We start from the raw sequence: 6,000 nt of genomic DNA on the forward strand, positions 1-6,000 counted from the left end.
CCCCCTCAACCCATCCCCAGATGACCACACACTAAGGATGTGAGGAGGAGTTAGCTGGTCGTGTAACAATAAGCAATCACACGCATGGGGTATTCGGGGTAGGCCCGGGGCACGGGAACAACTGAAACCACGGAATAGTCCTGAGCGTCATCATGGGCAGGTGGTCGCAAGGCGCCACCTGAGCGTTAGACCCTTTTATTCAACTGCGCTCAGGACCTCATCTGATAAACGGGCAATCAAGGCCCCTGGAATCTCGCCCGTGTGTATCCCCGAGCTCCATCTAGTGGTACAGCGATATAGACAACAACATTTACGTTCCCGGCGTCGGTTGCGTAGACGCGGGCATAGATATGGGAGCGGCTAAAAACAGTGAAGCGTACAGAAGCGAATACAGCCAGGGGCGCCCTCAAGCCTTAAGGGAACGGGCCGCAGCCCCTGGTGCCGGAACGCAGATCCCTGGTCCGGGCGACGTGGGCGCATCAGGTGGGAGGGGGGGGTGGTGCCGTTGGCGGGGACGGGAATGGGGCAGCCCACCTGGAGAGGTTACTAGCACGTCACAGGCGGGGGGGGGGGGGGAAGGGGGGTGTGGTGGTGGGGTTTCAGCATACGGTGGTGGAAACAGGACGCCGGGGCCGTGCACCTGGAGAGGCCACTAGCACTCACGGGTAGGTGTCCGGCTCGGCGGGGACACAGTCGATGGTGGGGGTTGGGAGTGTGTAGGAGAGCTCGTACTCAAAGTCAGGGGTTGCAGGGCGAGGGAGGCCATACTCAAATTTTCCAGGCACCATCTGGTCGTCCAGGGGAAGCTCGTCCAGGCAATCCAGAAGGGGCATGAGGGGGGCTGCTTCGGAGTAGGGAGGGGGCTGTTGTTTCTCCTTCTCGAGGGCCGTGGTGATGAGGCGTGAGCAGAGGGTGCGGGCACAGGGGATGCAGCAACACCGGCAGCAGACCACAATCCCGACAAAGCAAGCCAGGGATGACAGGACGGCCATGAGAAGGCCTTTCCACTTGCCGAACATGTCCGTCTTCCATTTCTCCATGGGGTTGTCGATCCCAGAGTCCTCTGCCATCTGGACGGAAAGAGCTCGAAGGCCGGCCAGGGCCCTTGTCACCGACCCGTCAGGGGCCGTGTTGTTGGGAATGAAGGTGCAGCATTGAGCCCCAAACATCGAACAGACCCCCCCTTTCTCGGCCAACAACATGTCCAGGGCTAGACGGTTTTGATACGCCATTAGAGAGGTGGCGGCCAGTTGTGAGGCCAAGCCTTCTACCGCGTCGCGAGTCAGGTTGGATAGGCGCTGGACGTTGTAGTGAATGTAATTAATGCGATCTACGTTTTTGTTGGGGGTGATTGGAAATATGGCAGAGATAAGGGGTATGTTCTCGAAACCCGCGGCTATCTGATCTGCTAACTTAAACTGGTTTGGAACGCCCCGGGGAATGCCTATGCTATCCATGTACGTGGGGGTGTTCTTGGTTAGGTCAAAGTGGTCGGTGAGAGCGGTGTCGCGGCGGTGTCGAGAGGTAGTTTGGTTGTTGGGCCCGGGCAAACCCCGGGTAAAGAGCGTGACGGGCATAAGTAGGCGCACTATAATGCAGGTTCCGGACCACTGTGCCGGGAGTGTAAGTCTAAGGGCGAATTTGTCACAGGACCAGAATAGGTCCTGGCGTCCCAGGCCCGGTTCGGTCATGTTGGGCCAAAGCGTAACGTTCGTGATGGAGTGGCACCACGACGGCGGTACCGCCCCAACATTTACCGCACCGACCCTGGTGATGCAAGAGTGGGTGTACTCCCCAGGGGAGTACACCCACTCTTGCATCACCAGGGTCACCCACTCTTGTACTCCCCAGGGGAGTACACCGGGGGAATTGAGTCGTTAAGGCCGGGTGGAAACAGAGAGCTAAGGAGGCCGCAGCCGGCCAGTTCGGGGGTAACAAACAGAGCTAACATGCAGTGAGAACCGATGGGGTCGCTGGTAAAGTCGAACAGTACTGGGGTCGAGATTAGATGGGGGCGAGCTGACGCACAGGCTACGCAGTCGGACAGCCCCTGGAATCGGACAGTAGCAGCAATCCAGCTAAGCCATGCATTATCGTCTGCGTAGCCGGTCGCGAGCGCGATGGAATCGTGGGTGGGGAGCCGCCCCACGGAATCTAAATCAAAAATCTTAACCGGGCCGTCGCGAGTCATTATGGGTCGGACCGGGGGTTTAGGAGTTGTCGTGTTGGCCCTGGAGGCTGGTGCGGTGGGTGTGGTGGGGGCCTTTCTGAAATTTATTTTCAACAACGCCGTCGTGTCCGGGCCGGACTGGGATACCCCGAACACGAGATAGGCAGAGTCCGTATTTACCCCGCACGCCCGGGTCGACCCTAACGCGGGGTTGCCCCATCCTTGGTACGGGTTGCTGGTAATGTTCCTGAGGGTAAGGGTGATTCTGCCGTTGCCTCCCGAGAGGAAGCCGTTCGCCTGTAGTGCGGCCGTTACGACCGGCCTGGGGAGAGTCTGAGAGCGGTTAGTCACATAGTACCCCTGGTGCCTCCCCGACACCAGCTCTGGCTGTTGTCCGGGGACGTCATTACCCCGTTGCCCTGGACTCCCGCGAAGGAGCCCTTGGGAGCATCGCAGATGTATGCATCGTACTTCTCCCAGGCTGCGGGTCCGCCTACGCACGGAACGACGTCGCATAGGAGGAAGGTATAGGCGGCGCTGGAACCATAAGTATAGGTTAGGGATAGCCCACCGTATTTGTTGAGGCAGGGGTCGCTGGGGGACTTGGCGGCTTGCAGGGGTGTCTGTCTCTTGCGGCGGTAAAAGAGAAGATGTCTTGTGAGTCTTTGTCCAGGGGGATGCAGAAGAAGGCGTTGGCCAGGTCTATTGCAGAGAACCAGAGGTGTTCGGGGTTAACCACGTGGAGCGCCACCTGCGGGTTCGGCACCCTCTCTGGGGGTCCTTCTGTGGCGTCGTTCACTAGACGGAGATCGTGGGCCATCCTCCATGTGAGTCCGTCCGCCTTCTTTACTGGGAGAATCGGGGTGTTCCAAAGGGACTGAGAGGGTCGGAGGACTCCTGCCTCTTTGAGTCCCTGTATGGTGGCTGTGATCCCTGCTTCTGCCTCGGGTCTGACCTTGTACTGGGGCTGGTGAATCGGGGTTTGGTCGGGTTTGAGAGGTATTTGGATGTTGTGCTGGGGGGTAAACCCCATGTCGTAGGCGCCGGTGGCCCAGAGCTCCGGAGGGAGGTCGTCTAGCATGATCTTTACGTCGGGGTCTTCGGCTTCCAGGGGGCTGGGGGCGTCGACATCCTCGGGGGCGAGCGGTCGTTCGCGCTCCACTCGTTCTGCCACCCCCCAGGAGGCCGTCCGGGGGAAGGAGATTCTGATCAAGCCTGTGCCAGGGGCTATGTGTATGCATGGGTTGTCGGTGGAGGCCCACTCTCGTACTTGAGCCGCTCGGCAGACCATGGGCCCCAGCTTCATGGCCGTGTGGTGCTTGGCCACTGCCAGGGTCACGTGTGGTCGGGACTCGGGTTTGAGACGGTACCAGTATTGTTGATCTGGGGTGAGAAGGGTGGGGGCCGCCACCCCCTCAGGTCCGATGTACATTGCTTCATAGAAGCACTTCTGGCCGGTTCCCTCCATTGTGCGTCTCCATTGTTCGTCGTAGCTTTCGTCTGGGTCTCGTAGGACGTTAAGGGTCGTGTGGAGGGGGTCGTGCGGTGGGTAGGAGTCCCCCTGTTGATGGATCCAGGGGGCCCACTCTCGATACGTTTCTTCTAGGGGCTTGAGTCCGTCCGGGGTAGTCATGTTCCGGATCCAATATATGTCTGACGGGGGGCTCAGGGGCGGGGGTTCATGTACTAGCATCATCTGGAGGGGTTGGTCGGCTTCTGTCGTCATTGTAGTTCCTTCGGGGGAGCAGCTGATGCGGCAGTTGATCTTGCTCAGGATGTCTCTACCCATGAGGTTGGTGGGACACTCGGGGGCATATAGGAGGGAGTGGTAGAAGGTTTGCCCCAGGATGGTGAGCGGCAAGGGGGTGGTGAGGGGGTTGTTCTTTTCTATTCCCGAGAACCCCATGGTAGTCAGGGTTCGAGTGGAGAGGGGTGGGATTTCATGGTTCAGGTTCCCGATGGTGGAAACTGTGGCTCCGGTGTCGACCATGAATCGAATCGGGGTCTGGTTTACGAGTCCATCCACCATTGGGGCTCCCATTCCCAGGTTCACCACCTGGGTCCCTCTCGAGGTCCTCGGGTCCCGTCAGTATTGGCTGTCGTATCCCGGGTCCCTCCAGAGAGGGTACATCGGGGTTCCGGGGTCTGAGGCCTGCGTCGATCCATTTCCAGGGTTACCGTAGGGCGGACCGGGTTGCGGTTGTTGGTCGTGTTGCATCCCTGGTTGTCCCGTCTGGGGGCAGTCCTTCGCCCAGTGTCCTAGGAGCCCACAAACGAAGCAGGGGTAGGACCGGGTAGGGTTTGTGTTTTGGCCCCGGCCCCTTCCTCTCCCCACAGTCCGCCTCTATGTTTGGACTGTTGGTTCTGGTACATCCCGGGTCCCGTCTGTGTCGCTGGGTTCGGGGGTGGGTATGGGTCCGGGGGTGGGTATTGGTTCGGGGGTGGGTATTGGGGATAAGGGTACGGGTACGGCGGGGGTTGGGGCTCCCATGCTTGAGCGGGAGGGGCTTGCATCTGGGTCGGAGGAGGTCCGCTTGGCTGTACCAAGGGGTTGGGGGTAGGCGGCGGGGCCGGAGGCTGGGCCACTTCGAGGGGCATGATCTCGGAGGCGTGGTCTTTGTTGGACTCTTTCTTGTCCCGGTTGTGTTCCTGGGTTGCTTTCTTCACGTCCATGCGCAAGAGTCGTTTCTTCAGGTCGTGTTCTTCTTTGACGTCGTCGTCTTCTCGGTCTTGCTCCAGGGTCACGTGGTGTGTAATGGCCTCCTCCCAGTCCATGGCGTTCATTCTTCCGAGTCCAATCACTGTTTTGAGGCCTTCGCGGACCTTGGTGCAGAGACCCGTCTCAACCGCGATCCGGAACATGGCTTCGGTGGCGGCGGAGGCTCCTGGTAGGGTTCCGAATCCGTCTTTCCATCGTTCGGTGGCTCTTGTAAGGTATTCGCCCGCTGATTCACTGGGTTTTCTTTTCAGGCCGGTCATGCATGCTGCTGAGTTCTGGGGTGGGTAGAGGCCCCTCAGGGCCTCCCACCATAGGGGGCGGAAGGGGTCGAAGGGGGAGTCGTCCGGCTCTCTGGTGGTTCTGGCCGCGTTTTCCACGTCGTTGACTGCTCGGGGTCCTTCTCTCATGAGGACCGCTCGGATGTCCCCCATGGTGAGCCGGTCGGCTGTGGTCAGTCGCTCGAGGTTCCTGATCCACTTGCCCGCTCCTAGTTTGAGCGAGGGAAGGTCTTCCACTAGTCCCTTGAGGTCGCGGTGGGTCCAGGGAGCGTACATTGCTCGTCCTGCAGGGGTGTCCATTAGTGGGTACATTGACTCTGGGCCTTCATTCTGGTCGCGGTTCATCCGGTGGCTGGGGGCTCGGTTCCTTTGGGACCCGGACTCTTGTGGAGTGCTGGTGGTCGTGATCGAGGTTCCGGTACTTCGGGCTCGTGATCTGCCCGGGCCAATTGTCCCGCGGATTGCGCCTCTTCCCCACCTCTGGTCTCTGCCTTCGTCCCTTTCCCGCAGCTGTCGAGACAGGAGATGGACTTCTGTCTCGATGCTGTGGGTCATTCTTTCCAGTGCTTCCTCTTTCCATTTTGCTCCCAGTGGGTCCCATTCCAAGGTGTCTGCGTCATCATCATCTGTTTCTTCGTGTCTTGTGTGCCTCCCTTGGGGGATTCCGGAGTGTCTTCTCATTACTTCTATTGCTCCTGCCACTTCTGCTTCGTCTTCTTTAGACGATAGGTTGATCAGGAAGGAGTCCAGGTCCAATGCGCTGGCGCCAGGGGCGCCGATCCGCGTCCGTATCCTTTCAGCTTTCGGCTGGGCTCGCTCTGGTGGTGGTAGCC

At 59.6% G+C, this 6,000-nt stretch overlaps 1 protein-coding gene across 1 annotated transcript in view; it reads left to right on the forward strand.

Moving 5' to 3' along the window:
- The window catches only part of ift172 (intraflagellar transport 172), a 516,193-nt gene that overhangs the window by 446,821 nt on the left and 63,372 nt on the right, over nt 1–6,000 (forward strand). The window lies entirely within an intron of this gene.

Source organism: Gadus macrocephalus, chromosome 21 (genome assembly GCF_031168955.1).
Source record: "Gadus macrocephalus chromosome 21, ASM3116895v1".
In the NCBI taxonomy this organism is placed as follows: domain Eukaryota; kingdom Metazoa; phylum Chordata; class Actinopteri; order Gadiformes; family Gadidae; genus Gadus; species Gadus macrocephalus.